Source organism: Gallus gallus, chromosome 2 (genome assembly GCF_016699485.2).
Source record: "Gallus gallus isolate bGalGal1 chromosome 2, bGalGal1.mat.broiler.GRCg7b, whole genome shotgun sequence".
Lineage (NCBI taxonomy): Eukaryota > Metazoa > Chordata > Aves > Galliformes > Phasianidae > Gallus > Gallus gallus.
The window spans coordinates 38,856,914-38,876,114 of NC_052533.1; the positions used below are offsets into that span (position 1 = coordinate 38,856,914).

The 19,201-nt window shown below is 39.0% G+C and overlaps 1 protein-coding gene across 5 annotated transcripts in view; it reads left to right on the plus strand.

The window, feature by feature from the left end:
• RBMS3 (RNA binding motif single stranded interacting protein 3) overlaps positions 1–19,201 on the plus strand; it is a 698,917-nt gene that overhangs the window by 42,910 nt on the left and 636,806 nt on the right. The gene's annotated exons all lie outside the window — the stretch shown is intronic.

The window sequence follows — 19,201 nt, forward strand, 5'->3', positions numbered from 1 at the left end:
CTATATCAGTGCCTCCAACGGAACTGCAAAGACAACTGGTGCACACTTTCACCACCCACAGGGTCTGGGCAGGAAGTTGGATAAAGCTGTTCAGCTGAAGTAGTTAGTTGTTTTCTTCCTCTTTCCTTTCTTCCTCTTCCTCTTTCAAGATGTGCAGTGACATCTTGCCTTTTGAAGTATACATCATTTTTTTTCTTCAACGTTATGTTACCTGTGCTTTCCATTTTCATTCTGGTTTGTATAATTTTCTTCTTTCGCACTCTTGATTTTTCAAACACCATTTCCTTTTTCTTTTTTCCAGTCTTTCAAATGAGCTGTTTGGTCTTCCATATACATAATTTTCTAGATTTGCCTTAAAAATAGTAGAGGAAAGCTTGTACGGCAGAATAGCATTTGCAGTACAGCGCATCATCCTGTAAACAGACTAAGCAAGGCATTATTCACAAGGAGGTGAGGTAATATTCATTGCTGCAAAGTTCTTAACTGTTCATTCTTAACTCTGGATGCCTGGGTTCCCTTTTATGGAGTGCCTGTTTACTCTTGTATATTTTTATAGAGTAAAAGGCTGGTGTGGAGAATGAGGGTGTTATGTGCAGTAAAGTTATAAATAACATTGGCTCTCAGGTTATTTGCATTATATCCACTTGCCAGAATGTGTAACATTAAATATAAAACAAACAGAAAAAACCCTTAAAAATATTTTAAAAATGTACACACATACAAAAATAAAACAGAACAATGGATGGCTTGGATAAGAGATCTAAAGGAAATGCTGGGGAATATATTTCTTGGGGAGTATTCCCTACCTAGTTAATAACCCAGGCAGAAGATTGCTTACTCCTCCCACAGCCTCAGATCAAATGGAATAATAAAGCCATAAAGATGCTGGCATAAGGAAGAAGGAGGGTTACTCAGCACCCATCATACTCAACTGACAGGCAAATGGGGAACACGCTGGGAGCAGAGCTGCCCTCCTGATTGAGCTGGTGACTCCAGGGTGGGTGAGATGAAATGCAGCTGTGATGGAGAAGGGGAAGCATATACATAGGATTTGTTATTCTTCTCTTTTTATTCTGTGTGCTGTATACTTTGGGGTAAATACACACACACAAAAATGTCTTTTGACCAACATTTCAATCGGTGTGGTAGTATTTGGTTTAATAATGAGACGTTCAATAGCTTAGCATCGGTGAGCACATGATGTGCAGGTGAGGGACCCATGGGAGAGCTGTTGTAGGTTCTCCCACTGGCTGTGTGAGGGCTCACATGGAACAAAGATGCTGAGATCCCAGCCCTGCTCCTGCAAGTGAAAGGGAGGCAAACCAGGTCAGGGAAGTTCTGAGTCCTGAGAAAGCACTTCTTGTCCTGTGAGGGCTGTCAGACAGTTTTCAGAGTATGTCTGTGCATGTGATCTTTTTCAGTGCTAAAATTTATTTGGGAAAGTGTAATAACAGCAGTACGTCCTTGTGATTTTATAGCATTTTTTATTATGGCTATAGTTTACAATAACCTTGCTGTCATACTGGCCTCTACTATGGCTTCAGTAGCCTCTGATTCTCTCTCTAAGATGATGGAAGTGAAATTGGACCATTTTGTATATGCCAACTTGTCTTTCCCCCTCTCATTCCTTCTTCTCAAATGGTGATTGTGTCAATGGGATTCTTCTGGCTTGTTCTTTCCCAGCATTCATCCTCAGAGGTACACGGTGTCTGGGTTGCCTTTCCTCAGAATAGAGGGAATAAATATCAGTTGACAAAGCTGACTCTTCTATGCAGCTGAAATCGTGGAAGACAGTGCCCTTCTCTTTTTTTTTTCCCCTGTTCTTTATGCATTCCTGATTCCCATCCTGTATCAAAATCTCAAATCTCTGCATGGCAGCTGTTTGTTGTTTAGCCATTGCTCTACTTGAGGGTGGGAATTTAACACCTGAGGGGCTTTAAGGCAAGAGGAGTCCTTGAAAGACTCCTAGAAGAACAGACCATGTTTTGGATACCAGAAGTAAAACAGAAACAGCAGTGATGCTGTATCGGTGCATGGCAAATCTATGAAGAGAGCAGAACAGTACCAGCACAAGCAAAGCCCTGGGAGAAGCATTGCTTTGGCTGATGTCTGTGACTCCTCACACGCTGCAGAGTGCTCCAACAGCAAACCTCTGCTAGACTGATGGGTTCCATATGCCAGAGGGCTTTGATTTGTGGCTGCTTCAGTGGTGATCTGAGGCTTGTGTCTCTTCTATAAATTCTGCTAAAACCAGAGCTTCATCTGTGAATCACTCACAGGCACAGTTAACTAATTCAGAGATATATTTAAGCAACACTGCATCTGGACTTGGCAACCAATGTGAAATCCTCATTTAAAAACAATAGTAAAGTACTGGAGAGATTATGACACGATGTAGTCAACCAACGTGTATTTTACAATGCAAGCTGACATTTCAGTGATCTCCTAGAATGGATACTTAGCTGGAGAAGTTATGAGTAATTGCAAACAAAATGCTGTGAGTGACCACTCTTCAACAAAGCTGTAGAGAAAAGATTACAGCAACTGGGTCAGAGGCAAAACGCTGTTGTGACTGCAGGCTGGGGAGGAGAGGAAAAGCAGAGAGTTAGGCTAATCTGATAAGGTAGAAAGAGACCTGAAATTTGGCTTTAGACATCTGCAAATTGACTGAGATTCCTGTTGTTAACCCATTTATTGCTGGTGTTGAGAGTGGGCTGGAGTGGTGAAATAACAAAATCTGAGTCTGAAACAATTATTTTGTCTGCTCAGAAGCAGTACTAACTATGAATAATTTAAAAGAACTGTAAAATTGTCTGAAAAAATGGGCAGAGCTGTGCTGGATAGAGATTAGAGGTGAATAAAGCAAGAGAGAGTGACTGAGTGAGAGCAGTTGATCCTGCACAATCCAGAAGGGCTGAGTTAGATGTTGCTCAAAGTACAGCCATGATCATAACCCAAATGCAATACTAGGTTGCTTATCTTTCAAGAATAGTAAGATATTGAGTAACTGGGAGAGTATCATCCGGCATTTTGTATAAAGCCATGCCTGTGCTCTCAGCTAGAGCACAGCTTGCAATTTGGACCTCCAGAGCTCAAAAAGAATGGGACTGAAAGAAGGGGATTAGGAAAAGGGTGACAACAATATTCAAGAGCCTAGGAAAACTCCTGACAGAGGAGTGACTAAAAATTTTACCTTAGAAGATATAGGAAAATAGAAACGGTAGAAGTCTGAAGGATACTAAATATGCTGGAGAGGAGAGATTAGGAGCATCTTTTCTTCTCTTACGATGGCATAAACCCACAGGGGCGCTAGATGAAACTTCACAGTTGTTCAGAAAGATACTAACTAGGTCTAATCAGGGAGCTGATACTAATGTTTAAAGCTTCATGTCATAAACTCAACTTTAATAAGGTGTTAAGAAGGGGAGAGGATAGCACCAGGTCTACAAAAGCCGAAATCCTGACAAAAGTGTATCTTCAGAGGGGTTGTTGCTTAGTTACTTCATGCTCCAGTTTTAAGACTGTTACTTGAATTTTACCTGATTCATCCATCTTCTGAAATCCTGTTTACATTCTGTAAGGGAAGTTAATAATTCAGTGAACTGTGCTAATTTACAAAAATAAATAAATAAATACAATAAAATCAAGTCTTTGATAGAGATGTCTAGTGCTTGTGCTATTACAGTGTCATTCAGCTTCTGTGCAATTTTAACATTTAAAATACCTTTTCTGCTGTAATATTTCATGATTCTGGTTCATGTGATTTGGAGAAAAGCTGTGCTCTTACTTGCTTAAGTAGCTGGCCTATAGCCAATTGCTTAGGTGTATGTGAAACAAACGGGGGTGTGTGGATGTTTGTGTGCACACAAATAAATTTTTAGGGAAACATTGTAGGTTATTTTTCTGTAGGATGCAAATAAGAACAAGGCAGATTTTTTCTTTTCCAGTGGCTTTCACGACTTCCTTCTTTCAGAGCTGTACATAGATGGCTCTTTCCCCAGTGGGTCGTAGTTCCCTGCACGGTGTCAGAAGGATGACCGCTGCTTTTGAGAAGCCGTTTCTCTAAGCAGATGCATCCTTTTTCTCTTCCTTTCACAAATATTTGTCTGCTGTGCTGGGTTCGTGCATTCCCTGTGCCATGGCAGTGCATGAGTTAAGTCTTCTGAGAGGCATGATGCAGCTCTATAGTCATATGCTTGTTGATGAGAACACAGAAGATAATGCAAGGCCTTAGATATTTTTGCAGTTCTTTCAGTACAGATATTAACTAAACATCCAAGTGCCCTTTGAATTGATTTGAAGTGTATGGAGACAAGGAACAGCTGATCTCTGAAAAGATCTGTCATACAAAGCCTTCCCTCTGGTTCTCTTGCTCTCAGCAGCCCTCAAGAAATTAGCTATATATTTTTGAATAAGACTAACAGGAATTCTGAAGCGTGGTTCTTCCCTCTGACAGAAAGATTTTTCCCGTTTTTCTTTTTTTCTTCTCCTTTTTTCTTAAAGAAACATGAATGCATTAATTACATTTTTAAATGTAAATAATATGAAGGACTCTCTCCAGCTTGTGAAGAGAGAATTGTTTATTTTAGAAAAGTATGTTTTTCCAGATAGAGATCAATTACTAAATTATTCATTTTTCCTCCTTTTCCATTTTATTGCAGGTCTCATTTCTAGGTGGCTGGAATGATTAATGGGATGTGCTGGGTTAATGCTTCGTGTTTGGGTACTCAAATGACAGAAGCATCTTTGTGCAAAGCTTTTAGTGTGGAGGCAGGATTGGAAGATATTCTGAAGGCAGCTGATTGGCCATGGCACTTCCACTTCTTTCAATTTAGCCATAAATCAATTGTGAGTGATTTTCCCACAGTAATTTTTCATATGGTTTGAACCTGGGTAATGAACATCCTTGTCCCGGCGTGAAACTGTGATTTTTCTAGATCTTGTTGAAGATGTGATCAAGATTTATGAAGGATGACGATGTAAATCCATTACATTTTCCTCTCTCATTTTCCTCTCCACCTCTTCTCTTTACCCATCTCCCTGCTTCCCTCCTTCCCTTTTTCCTTCCCCATACCTCATAACCCAAGGAGCTTTAAAATGTCCACTAGAGTACAGCTATCACATTGCAGTTGGCTCTTACTGCAAGAACAGTCATTTGTCAGTGACATAGCAGGAAACAATAGCAATACATAGCAATAACCTAAATAAATGTAAGATGGTTCAGATCAAGTAACAGTAGGATGTAAGCAACTTCCTACAGTTCCGAACATTTTTTTCTTCTTAATCTGTTGCGATTTCTTTTAATGTTGCTTGATATCAAAGCACAGTTCTGCTTAAAAAAGAACTCTGTAGAAATGATATTGTGGAGTCTTGTCTTCATTTTGTCTCCTCAGTTTCTGTGTCAAATGTTCTCAGCTTGAAAGTAAAAGAATACTGTTGTTTTGTTCCTGGCAGTCCCCAGATCTCTTTCCCGTACTCTTGCATTCAAGGTGGAGCCATTTCTGCCCCTTGTTCTCTACCTGTCTTTGCCATCGACTGAAGTAAAGCTTCCAGTACTGGGTCTGCTAATGGTGCCCTTTGCTCTACCACAGCAAACCCACTTGACAGTCACATTGGAATACTGCATTTATGTATTGTGTAATATTCTGTGGTATTGTATTTCTGTCTTGCTTGGTTGGTAGATGTAACATTGAACTGTGATTTATTAGACCTGGGGCAGAGCACTTTTCCATTACAAGGTCCAGCTAGGTCTCTCAGAGACATTTGGCAAATCATATGTTAATAAGCACCTTTGTTTTTCATCCAGTGATAAATACACGCAGGCAAGAAAAGTTGTTTGGCCACAGTCTGCCTGAAATTAAGTTGCAGATTGCATCTGGCCCTTGGGCAAGGAATTCCTTGTTCCTGTATTAGACAGTGTCTAATAGTCGTTGAAAGAGAGATTTTTTGGAAATCATTCTGCAAGTGACTCTGGAGAGACAATGAATGTAAATTCTTGCAGACTTACAAAGACTGCAGTCAGAATATTGAGTGAGACTCAAAGTGCAGCATAGTGGTTTTGCTGTACATGACAGGCTTCAGAGATTTAGTATTCAAAAGAATGTGGGAAATTGGGTCATTTTTGTACAGTTGAGAAAAGATCTGAGGTTACCAACTCTCTTGTTCTAACCATGCAGGAGCTCTGAGTCTGGATTAGGAGGAAATCTGAACAGGATTTTCCTCTGCATTTAACACGAAAATCTAATAAATTATACTTAACTCAGTGAATGAAATTCTGCCAACATTGAAATTGATGTCAAAATTTCCATTTGCTTTTTTGGAAATAGGATGTCACTCTATCAGCATAAAAACAAAGTAGGCTCTCTAAGTCTTACAGCCAGTTATTTCTGTCAGAATGTACTCGTTTTTTTAATGTCTCATTTTAAGATTAGCTGTTTAGTTTTCTCATAAGTATTTTTCCTGCCATATAAAAATGGCTGAGATTTACTTTTCAGTAATTATCACTTAATGTGATCTCTTCAAAGCCAAAGGTCACAAAGAGGTGGAGGTGATTAGCATCAAGTAAATATGTATTCACTATCTTTCCTGCGTGAAGTTTGATTCCCTATTCCTTTTCCCTCCCCCTTTATTTTTGGTAAGTAATACAAGAGGGAGTTGTTGTAACAATTTTATAGTCCTTGAATACTATTCAGAGTTTATGGGATAGTATTTTATAACTACATTCTGTAAGCAGTGGTGTCTTTTGGAACAGCCGTGAAATGTTATAGCAGAGATTTCAAAAAGACAAGGTCTTGGCATAGGTTTCTGCAAGGAGGAAAAATGGCTTAGGAATGTTTTTGAGCTTGTTGCACGCCGCAGCAGTGGTTCTGAAGCTGCCTTGGTTTTGTGGCTAATGGATCTGTTGCATCAGGTAGGAATTAATAGATGTAGGAATGGCCTGAAACAGATCAGAATGAAAAACCAGATTGCTCGTGGATTGTCTCCAGCAGGAGAAAGCACTGTACGTCTCAGTCAACTTGTGTGGATGCTTCATTCTTATATTTACCCAGTCTTGGGAACTTCCAGAGCATGCAATAGCAATAAATAAATAAAGAGGTAAATAAATAGATAAATAAGTATAAGCAGTAAACAAATAAATACATGCAACAAGCCTCCTTACTTCTCATTCTCCACGACATGGCTCTGAAGGAAGTCTTCCTTTGTCCCGTCTTTCAGCAATCACATTGTTAGAAATTAGTGCAACCTGCAGACCTGCACTATTTTTACATGGATCATGAAGCTAGTATGTAAGTGATAGGCAAGAGAATCTGAGTGGGAGGAGACTGAAAGCAAATCAAGGAGTTAAGGACATGTAAGATAACACAATGCATGGCTTCTGTTGATTTATATTCTTAATTATTCTTGCCAGTAATTCACCCTTGCAGCATCTCAGTGTGCAAGGTAGACCTGTTTTACCCTGTATGAATGCCTACTAGGTTTGATATTCATTTATTTGCTTTATATACCCGTTTCTTCAAACAACCTCAGGCCAACATTTTGTGTTAGTGTAGAGTCTGCCCAGGAAAATAAAGTAAGCTTTGGCAAGGAATAAAAAAAAATCTAATAGTGTAATAGCTGTGTAAGTTAAAATGTATAAATTGATGGTTCACATAAAGATTGTAAGACATTTTGGTTGCAGGCTGTTAACCATGCTACCAGTACATTACTGAAGTCTAGCTTGTAGTTGTCAGCATTTCAGAGTTTTGTTCACTAATTCATTACTTTGTTCTAATCTCTGGAAGATTTAGCATGCAGCTACAGTTTCTTGTGTATTAATTTTGAGTGTGTTTAAAAATAGTATCAAGAAGTGTTTCTCTGATGTTTGAACCCCAAAATACCTGAGACTGCATTCCTTCTGTTGAATGCCAATAACAATTATAATATTACTTGTGTGTTCTGTTGGCTGACAAAACAAAAGCTATATCCAGATTTAGGGGCTTAATGAAAAATCACACTGGAAAATGTAATACTTTGAAAAATATAGGCACCTCTTTTCCAATGCACGCCTGAAACTGAACATAAAACAAAGCATTGCTGTATTTGTCATATGAAAAGATGGACTTCTCTGTATTATCTCATAAAACATATTTTTCCTGTTTCTAAGAGGAACAGATTAAGACATTTGAACACCTCAGCTAGACTTCTTAGAGGTTGGCTGGAAGTTACAGAACATATGGTGCTTTGAGTAAACAGAGAGCCACTAAGAAGATATTTGAAATCTTTTGGAATGTATAAGCCAATCAAATTCCCACTGGGATCTGACACTATTGCATGCAGCTCGGATCACGTAACTCATGCTTAACCAGATCGAAGAAAGGAAGCCAGTAGCCTGAACTACTTCTCTGAGTTCCCTCTACAGTCAAGGAGTTAAGGAGGTAAATTCGTTGCACTTACTTCAGGTGTCTGTGATGGATTTAAATGAACATTCAGCAGCCCGTTTCCTCACTGATTATAAGAAGAGTTAGAAGATTAGTTTAGCATGCATGCCCTAGCTTGGAAGTCAACTCAGTAGGTGAGCTCCATCCCAAATATCTTACTTCCCTGCAGTGTGGTGTAGGTGGAGTTGTTGTCAAATAAGCTTCTCTTTGTGTCAAGTTGACACTCACAGTTTGGATAGAGTTGTTATTTGGTGTCTGCTATATAAACAAACACTCAGGGCAAGGGATGCCCAAACCAGAGGACAGGGAATGGGTTCTGATGTTTTTTTGCAGGGAGCCATGGGTCTGCAGCCTCTGAAAATGTCTGGGAGGTCCATGTGGTTTGGGCTGCCAGCTTCCAGCTTTGCCTAGCAACGAGGCTGCTTGCTGCAGAGACTGGAGCACCCTGTTCTGGTTGGAGGTTTGTGAGCTGTTTGCTTGGCTTTGTTGAAAAACACCAAGATGAGAGAAATACCCAGTGCTTATGTTTTCCTTTCTCTTTAGCTATTGTCACTAAGGCCAGGGTTTGGGGGGACTGGTGTTTCACTTGGAGGACGACAAAGGATGACTGCTGATGTGTGCTGTAAAGGCAGTGTTGACAGCAGTGTCAAGCACTATTCCTATTAAAGTCCTCTCATTGACGTCAGTGGCAGCTGATTTAGGCTTATGTTGAAGCTTACTGTTATGAGAAATGGAGACAGCATTGGTGGATGTTGGGTTTAGAGCTGATGTCCTTACAGAACAAACAGAAATTAGCAATATTTAACATTCCCCGTTGAAAACTAGTTGTTTCTAATGAGTTCACCCACTTGCAGAACATGTCACTGCTCAGACAGGAGGGGCTGCTCTGAAATGGTTCAGGTACTGAGAGCATCTGGTCAGTGGTTGCTGTATGAAAGTTTCCTATTTTTCACAGCTAAGACAAATGTCTGCAGTATATAACAATAGCATGCTACCTACAATCTTGATGCATTTTGTTTTCTTCTTGGCCAATTGCTTGAAGAGTATTAGACTTCTGGAAACTGCTTCTCTAGGAAACAGTTATGTTTAGCACACTGCAGGTGTGATGTATCATCAAAATCTCAGTACTCCACTTTAAGGTTTCTACATGCACCCTTCTTTCTCCTTTGTTTGTGGGCAAACCCATCCCTTTGCCTGAAAGGAATGTAGGATGCTTAATTCCCAAGGACTTTCTGGTCTTCAGAATTTGATGTATATTGTCTTTTTGGGGAATGTTTATGAGAGAGAAAGGATCTGGGGAACAAAGAATCTGATATGCCACAGATTATGAAGATAATTTAAAAAATCTTTCAATTCCACATGTAGTGTGAAATATTTTTTGTCTTATTTTCACCTTCTCTGAAAACATAGCAATCTGATCAGTGCTAGAAATTTTTTTATGTCAGTTATTTGGCAAGCTAACGTGCTGCCTAATTTCTTGTTTCTTTCTGAGATGACTGCGAAAATGGCAAGAAACCAACCTTAGACACAGCTGATCTTGGCCAATACGTTAGACCATCTAAATTGGACTCTAGAATATAACAGAGATTACTTTTGCATTGACGATGGTTGATTTCTTAGTCATAGCTCATAGGCAGATTTATTTCTGGCCTGTTTAGAATATTTGACATTGTGAATAAAGCGTTGCAGCTGATATGCCTTCAAGATCTTGTAAAGATGCAAGCAAATGATATGGATTGAATCCAGCTTCAGTGACTGAACCGTATTGCATAACTGCAACTCTTCTCTTGATATTCTTTGTAAAAAAGGCTACAGAATACTGTCCTCTCTCCTATATTGGTACAAATACTATGAGGGAAATTAACTGTACTACAGTGTATATAGGCATCTTTGCACCCAACACAGAAAATACAAAACTCCTGACTCTTCCCTTGACTAAGCTTAAAAGACACTCAGCTAAAAAATGACTGCACTCTGTCAAAATAAAAATAATGGGGAGGAAAGGCAGACCCTTCCAAAATTAGATAATGCATAACATCATGAACAGTTTGTTCATGAAACTATTTCAATTATTATGGAAGATTTAGTTTTCTGGCGTTGTTTTGTTTGTTTGTTTGTTCATTTGTTTTACCCTTTAGGTCGTGGATAATCAGTTAGTGATTACTCCCAAAATATTTCCTTTCTCTTCTTTGCAGATTTTCTTTGGACAGATGATATTTTTACAGTATCCTATTACATCTTTAACTCAGGTTATACTCTGTTTTGAATTGCAAGTCTGATCTGCATTGTCAAACTGCTTGTTTAAATTCTCTGTGTAAAAGTTGGCCATCAATAATATGCTCTACATACCTTGTGGTTTTCTATAAAAGATAGGATTAGGTTTTTAATCAAGCTTTGTAGCATTTAGGTGATGAAATGATCATTCTTTTTGTTACCCAAACCTCCCATGGCATCCAGCATTCATCTAGGAGAAATGAAAATGGAAATGGAATATTCAGATTGCCAGCTCTCAGTTTCACGTTTGTCTCTTGGAGATCAAGTGTACTATACATCATCCTGAAACTGATTTGAATGCTCCACCTATCCATACCAATAATTCCCCTAATTTGAGCCCAGGGTTGTCCTTAGCTGAGGAACAGAGAGGAAGTGAATCGTGAAGCTGGAGGCGTGGGTTAATCTGCACATTTCTGAAGTAGGTGATTATTTTTGCTCCTGTAAAGATATGGCACAGGCTCCAAGTACTACTGTCCTGTTACCAGCTGTCCAGCTTTTTATCCCATGCTCATCCACCTGCTTCAGAACTAGCTACTTAAGTGTGTGTTATTTAACATCTTTAGAAAATGTGTAGATAAGAGTATCTGAATGGGGTAAAAAGTCCCAAACATCAACAAAATTCCTGTTGACTTCACCAGAGCTAAGAGTGCAAATGAAACCACAGCTCTGCACTGTGGATTACTACTTTTCATTCATTCCTGACATCTCAGAAGGTGGCATACTCTAAGGAACTTTATGTTACCTGTTGCCAAAGTGCGTTTTATGTGGTAGATCATAAGATCATGCAAAGGCGTGATTGTAGCTTACAAAGACTGTTTATTAAGGCTATCGTTCATGTTACACATTTCTTCTCCATGTCCTTTTGACACGGAATGATAATGTCAAGGAGCAACTGATTAAAATAAGCAAACATTTGGAATACATTTGGATGTTTTTAGGAGCTAACTACATGACTACACTCTGGATCTTAGAAATAACACTATTCACTGAGATTAATAGATGTTCTTACCCTTTTTTCTTTCTTTTCCACTTCCCCTCTACATCTCCCCCAGTAATGTGCCCTATAGCTAAGGATTGAGCCTGCTATAAAAAGGCAGATGTTGGAGAGTGAAAAAAAATAAAAATATCACTGTTCATTTTGGATTGCAATGGAACAAAAGCATATGAGGGATGGTTCAAAAATGTGTTAATTTTGTGAATGAGCTTAATTGAAGTTAATTTTTTTGCCCCCTTGTCATGACTTCACTGAAGACAAACAAGAGATTTAGTAGGTGGCTGAAAAGAGATGTCCCTCATATAGCAGTTTAACATTTGTATTTCTTTTCTTTTGTGTTTGAACTTTGCCCTACATTGTTCCTCTTGTTGCAAAATACATTTCCCAGGAGCAGTGTGTGATGTTTTCCTGCTCTTGGAGAAAACTAAGCATATTTTCAATAATCTTAAATCACGAACTGGTGATATATAAGGAACAATTTCTGTTACCACTGAATCCTAGAAGAGATCCATTGTGGAAAGCTGTTCAAAGCCCAGGGTGTACTTTTCAAAGGTACGTGTCTTTTAAGGGAGCTGGATTCCTATCATCCCATGATGTGTCTTTGAAACTCTCCCCAATGTGACTAAGACCATGTGTGCGACCGTGTGCCTAATTTGTGAGTAGTCATAATGATCATACAGTAATAGGCATGCAACTGAGTCTACATTTTGTTCATAACTCCCAGTGCCTTTAGCTGAATGTTCAAAGAGGCTGAATTCTCACATCTGCTACTACTTCAGTGGAGCTGTAGGTGCTCTGGGACTGAAAATCAAGCTACTGACATACTGAAAAATTAAAGCTGAGGTATGTATGAGTCAATCACATGTCTACTGTTCATTCGTAAGTCAGACTTGCGAGCTGGATCTTTCTGAGTGTAATGGAGACTATTGACACAGACTTTCAGGAGATTTTAAATTTGAGAATTTTCTTTTTGTCAACTTATCAGCCAAACTCCAGCCTTACATAACCAGTATTCTTATTCAAAAATCACTACCCCCATTTTCTTTATTAGCTTAGGCATCTAGTAACAGCTGAGCTTGATACAAGCTGCATTTTCATTCTTCATACTGAATGCTTGCATGCAACACTTCTGATGTCAGTGTTGGATGGTCTGTAGGCTGATACTCACTTTTCATACACCAAACAAAATGAATAAAACTTGTTATTCAGCTTACATCTTCCAAAAGGGCTTTTTCTATTAATGTTTTTCATATTCTGTGAATATTCATACATGTTCACCATTAAGTGTGTGAATAATTTCATTAACTCATTGGGAATATCGGTATGTGCACTTGAATGTATACCTTTGTGCTTGTAGTTAAAGAAGCTTCTTTGTATTTTTTTCTCCAGCTTCAACCTTTATAAATCATATTACACTTCAGAAACATCATGACGTTGTCTGAAAAAAATATGAGACTCTAAAACAAAATGTGCATTCTTTTTATTTGCCTTCTGGTTTTTGAGCTTTTATCAGCAGCTTAGTGATGTTTTGAAAACTCATCTTTTCAATAACGAAGGCTAAGAGCATCTGGGTTTTTATTTTGAAGCAAAGAAATGAAATCCTTACATATACATATCATTGAAGGAACTGGACTTTAACAGAAATACCAAATCAGAACACACAATATTGGAATGTGAGAGAGAGGTAAAGGAACCTTAGACAGAGAGCAAAGGAAAAGCATTAAGGAGATAGAATATTTCTTTCATGCTTTACAGCTTAGGGTCATTAAAATAAACACCCTGGAAACCCTGTGAGTCCTTAAGACAATGCAGTTTTAGGAGTCTCTCAACCTCACAGCGCTCAATTTAGGCCCACTATCAAACAGGTCTGGACTTCACCTGCACAAGAACTGAATGCGTTCTTGCAGGCACTAAAGGATTATTGATGAGTAGGTGGAAGAATTTTGTCTCGTTTGGTTATATATGTTGGCATTTTTCATTGCAATAGCTGTAGCTGTTTGTAATGCTGTCTGCAACCACCTCACTTGAGGATGAATTTTTTCTGCCCTGCATTTGCCTTTGATTCCTGTAGAGCACCCATCAACTGTGAAGAAAACAGCAGTGCTTAAGCATAGTCTATTCAAGTATATTCAAAATGTGTTATTTTTAGCATTATTGTTAATATGAAATGTTCCACCAACCAGCTGGAATTATGCAAATCCTAACACATGCATTCCTCACTAAGCTGTACTCTTGGATGTACTCTTTACATTCATTTCGTTTTATGAATGTCTTTCCAGCATACTTCTCTACAATGGGAGATTGAAAAGCCTGCAATTTTCTTCTTGCCTGATTCTCCCATTGGGTTTTGTTCACATTCAAAAAATAAATTGATGTCTATTTTTTATTAGTATAGATTGAGGAAAAAAATCTACCTGCCAGCATAGATGAATGGGGTGAAAAAGAAAGGTTCACAAACTTGAAAAACTATGTTATTCAAGTAGCTCTTTGGTGACTCACTGTTTTCAGTAGAAATATTCAGGGCGGTCATGGAAGGAGCTCTGAAAGTCTGAGAAATTTTTTAGTAGCTTGGTCGTAAGCCAGAAGCTTGTAAGCTCCATCACCTTCACTTGTATTACCAAAATATCATGTGTTTCAGGGCAATTTCTGGATGAGAGGAGAAGGAAGAAGTGGCAGATCTGCAGTGCTGCCGGTTTTAGACGGGTTTGTTTGTGGATTGAGAGAACATAGACATGACCTTTCTCTTTGTCCTCATGACACCAGTGTTCTTGCCATGGGGGCAACACGCAGCCTCTCCTACACATTCCTCCTTCCCGCTATAGGAAACTGATGTGTCAACGAAAGCTGAAGTGTGTGTCCTGCTCCTCATGTATTTTTGCATCCCTGCTGATTTATGGAGCAGCCTGTCAGTTCCTTCTGGTGCTTTGGGGTGTAGGAAGGGGTTCTATGTGTCTGCAGTTCACTTGCTGCTAGAACAGCTCTAATTTTCTTGTTCTTTAGAGCTTACAGTGAGGAGTAGGAGAATTTCCCAAAAGCTGAGTGGCCTAGGTCCCTGGTCTGAAATCCCGCCATTAAATGATGTTCTAAATCTTTATTTTATTTTCACCTTGCACTGCCTCTTTTAAAGGTTTCTTAGAAAACTCATTTAATTTTAAAAACTTATTTACACCTCTGGTTCACCTTGTCTCCCTATAAAGGACTTTTCGAATCTGGTAACTTCAGTAATTTGTTGCGACTCTTCATTTTTTGCTGAACTTGTGATTTCCAAATTGAATTGGTAGAGAGTTTGTTTGCTGCTGCTGTTTTAGTTTTCTGTGATGGAAGATAAGACACACAGCTCAATAGAACATTTCAGAATTTTTCTGACTAAAATAATAAAACAGCTTTGATCGCTGATAGTTAAAACCTGATGATGCATTTCACATTAAGCCTCCAGGGGCAGAAGTGGTCCACCCTGCGTGTACCCATACTCTGTGTAGCACCTACGGGTCTTCTCCACACAGCCTGGTAGATAATGGCATTTTTCACTGGAAGATTCTTGTCTTGCCTTAGGCTGCCTCTCTCCTTGAGCAGGAAGGGACATTCGAAGCTGTTATCGCTGTGCATTAGAGGTTGCTCACTTCTCCAGCAAATGCAAACTTGCAGGTCTGGTGGGTTAGATGCACAGTCATCCATATTGACCTGCAGCTCCACGGGATGGTAGAGGTGTATATCCTCTTTATTTCAGTCAGTCCTTCTAAATGCTGATTTTAAGCATTCTGGCACTGGAACTATTTCCTCTGGTGTGATGGTTAGCCATAAGTGTTAGCCCCAGATGTTAATAATATAATACTATGTTTGTTTTATGGCCACCACTAATTTTTGCTATTCATTCCTTCTACCAATAAATTTGCTTCTGGGTAGGTAGTTTTCTTAAACAGTTCTTCCTCCCTTATGTCAGTCTTCTGCTGTGAGTTCCTTCACCAAATTCAGTAAGAAAGAAACATTCATTTGAGTATATCCTTTTAATAGTAGTAAAGTGGTGTCCAGGTCATTGATTAGAGGTTCTGTGTGAAATTGCTGTATAAAATAAATTTCCAGTACAGGCTATGGGCAAGATGTACTTGGAATAGTGTAAGCTGATAGCAGTACCCCTTTGCTGGCATTGATGCAATATTATACATTGCCTTTTCTTGAAGACACCTCCTGATGTCTGTTTTAAATATTTTTAATAGGCAACTCAAAAATCTGCAAGATTAATATTGACCCCATAGAGCTTTAACTTTCCATGCAACTGGGAAGGGGTTTCCACCCAGCTGGTATGGGATTTCTGGTTTTGCTGGGTGTGTTCCAGCCATAGTGATTTCCTCTATGAGGTTTATATCCTCTTTGTGGTAAATGCTGAGGCTCCAAAAGCATATGCTTTTCAAAATGGGAGTAGAGACGTGTTCAGCATAAGGCAATACGTTTATTACAATCAGGTTTCTCATGTTTCTGAATTATAAACAAAGAATTACTTTTTCCTTTGTTGTCTTGCCATGAATCATACAAAATTGACGTCAAAGGAGTCATTCAAGGATTGATTTGATTACATACATACATGCATACAGAGAGAAAAAGAGATGTTTATCCTTAAACAGCGCAGCTTATCTGCCTCCACTGACAATGGCTCATAGTGGATCATTCAAACAGGAGTGGATGACTGTCACAAAACAATCCTCTCTTTTGAAAGATGGAAACGTCTTATCTGTCTGAACATGAAGTCACACATGTGCCATAAAGCAGTTATATTAATTACACTTAAAAAATGTTGTGAGCTATAGGTTCAGCAAGGTTATTACATTGTGTAATTTCCCCACAGAGAGAAAATTCTTCCATAAAAGAAAAGAAGAAAGAAGCTTTTGTGTAAAATGCCATTTTTTTGTGTGGAGAGTGAACTCGATGTGTCGTTCTTTTATGAAACCTCCTAATCCAAGGAGATGAGTTGCCACAGGCTAATTATAAATGAAATTAAAACGTTTCCTCTTATCTTGTTCCACCTATACAATGTAAGTACAGCCTTCACAAGAATCAGAGGCACAGGAATCTGCGTCCCTTCCTCTGAAAGGCAGGTGGGTGCCCACGTCCAGTCTCACTCTGACAAGTGGCTTGTCAACACACCGCTTTCTGAAGGGTACTCTGTTTTCCCACACCTTTTCACAGTGGGTAGTTTCAGTACCAAGCACAGATATTAGAGGCTTTAGGCACCTTTACAATACAATTTAAATACTTTTCAGAAGGAAATCTGGTACAGTTATCCAGAATTCAAATTCATTTAAATGGACTAGACTCCTGGCAATTACCAATACTGTTTCATTACAAAACAAATTGGTAGTGATAAGGTATTTGAAGGCAGTGAAGGAAAGCAATAAAGTTTTGCCATGGGGTCAAGTCAAAATAAAACAATTTGCCTCCGCCTTAAAAAATGTTGACAGATTTCAACATCCAGAGGGAAGGAATGGGAGACAGTGGATATAACACAGAAAAACTTGTCTTAAGCAATAAGTTGGAGCCTACCAAAGGCTGGTTGCCTAGATATGGTGCTTTGTAAGACTGAATGAAATTACGCCAGGAACTTTAGAAGTGGATCAATACAGTCTCCAAAGAGAGGAGGTTTTCACTTGCAGGCAGCCTTTTGCAACACGTCTTTTTACAAGCGGACTAGCACTTGGAAGGCCAGCTTCACACCAGTAGCAAGTCATCCAAATCTTCAGAGCTCTGGAAGATGCAAACAGTTGTTTCTAAATGGATCTCCTGTTATGCAGAAAGTTGTTCAGTTTCTCACATTTTTGCTGCACCTTTGGTCTCCAGCATTTTTTTTTTTTTTGTAGTTTTCTACCTGTTCAAATTGCCTTTGTGTTTTCACCAACACAGCTGTGCTGATTGGCACAGGATTTTATTTGGAAAGTGGGAAAATGGCTGGGTCCGTGGCTCAACCCACTCCTTCCGTTCCTTTATTCCCATGTGTGGGAGCAGAGGCAAAGTTAAATTGCAGAGCGCCATAATTGCTGAAGAGCAAAGTGCTAAGAAATATTGTAATTGATATAGAGCAAAGTGACGGTATGGTAGAGTGATGTTATGTTTCTGAAAGTGGGAGCGTAACTTTTCAAACAGCTATGAAGTGCTTACAAAATGCCTGATGTGAATTGCTTTTCTTCGTTTAGCAATATTTAGGAGCTCTGAATGGTTTTGCTCAATTATAGCAGTTAATTTGATCTAATGCAATTGATGTAAATCATGTAGTTAGCCTAATTTATGTCAATTGAGCCTGCAAAAATTTGTTTATAAACCAAGCCCAGAGTGTCTTTCTTAACACCAAAAGTATTTTTGTGGCAACTGCTGCTGTGAAGTGGAATACATATTGCCAGACAAACAACATGTCAATTGTATTTTTGATTTCTTTCTGGGTTTGGGTAGGGAAAAGACTTGAATTATTAATTAGAGAAATGTGACATTTTATGGTAATTTTGTAGTAGATTTGGGAATTTCATTTTTGGAAAAAAAAAAGCTATTATGTTCAAAAGGCATTTGGAGAAATAGAATAGTGTTTTCTCACTAATGCACTTCCAGTAAACATGGAGATTTAATGATTTTCAGAGATCTATAATTATATGCTGACAGTTTCTCCACTGTGGGAAGACCACTCTGCTGAGGAACAATTGTCCCACATGTGGATGATTCCAAATTCCTTTTGCAAGGGATTTTGTGGCTTCTGTATGCATTTATTATGGCATTTTAAAATATCGTGTAGCAGTGTTAAGGCAGTGACGTTTGTTGGCTGATTTTTCTCTGTCAGGATTCTGTTCCATTGAATCGGTAACAGTTTCTCAGGGATCAATGAAATTAAGCTAGTATAAAACTGTTGTAAGTGAGAGGAAAACCAGATTAGATGCATGCAGGTGGTTTTATCTTATTATCTCTATATCTCTATCATCATCAGTGAAGGCACGCTATGCATCTGTGTTTTAAGTTTTTTAAAAGAATGCCTGTTTTTTTTTGATACAAAATGCTTTGAATAATACATCTAGTTATTGTTGGGTTAAGAATCTTTGAAAACTAACATGTGAACAGAGAAACAGCTTATTTTTCCCTTTCTCTACTGTATTTATGTAGGTCGTTTGAGGGGCTCCAATAGCAGCAACACACAGCAAGCTCCTAGTCACACTTTCTGTGTGCATAGAACAGCCATATGTTTCTTCAGTTTCTCTGTCAGCTTCCCTGTGCTTGTTCCTGCTAAATGCAGAGCCTGGAAGGCAGACGGGAGGCGTCTCCAAAGCAGGGCAGAAGCACTCGGTGTGACCAGCTAGGCGTGAGATTCATTACATGCAAATGCTGTCCAGCAGTGTAAATCAGCCCATGTGGAATCTGGGAGTGCGTGTCAGCCTCTCCAATCTCTGCCAGCGCTGGTTAAGCTGAGAGTCAGTGACAACAATGCCATAGACATGCTCTTCCTAAAGAAATGATCCCCTTCCCCCCCCTCCCAAGCTGACTGTGTCGA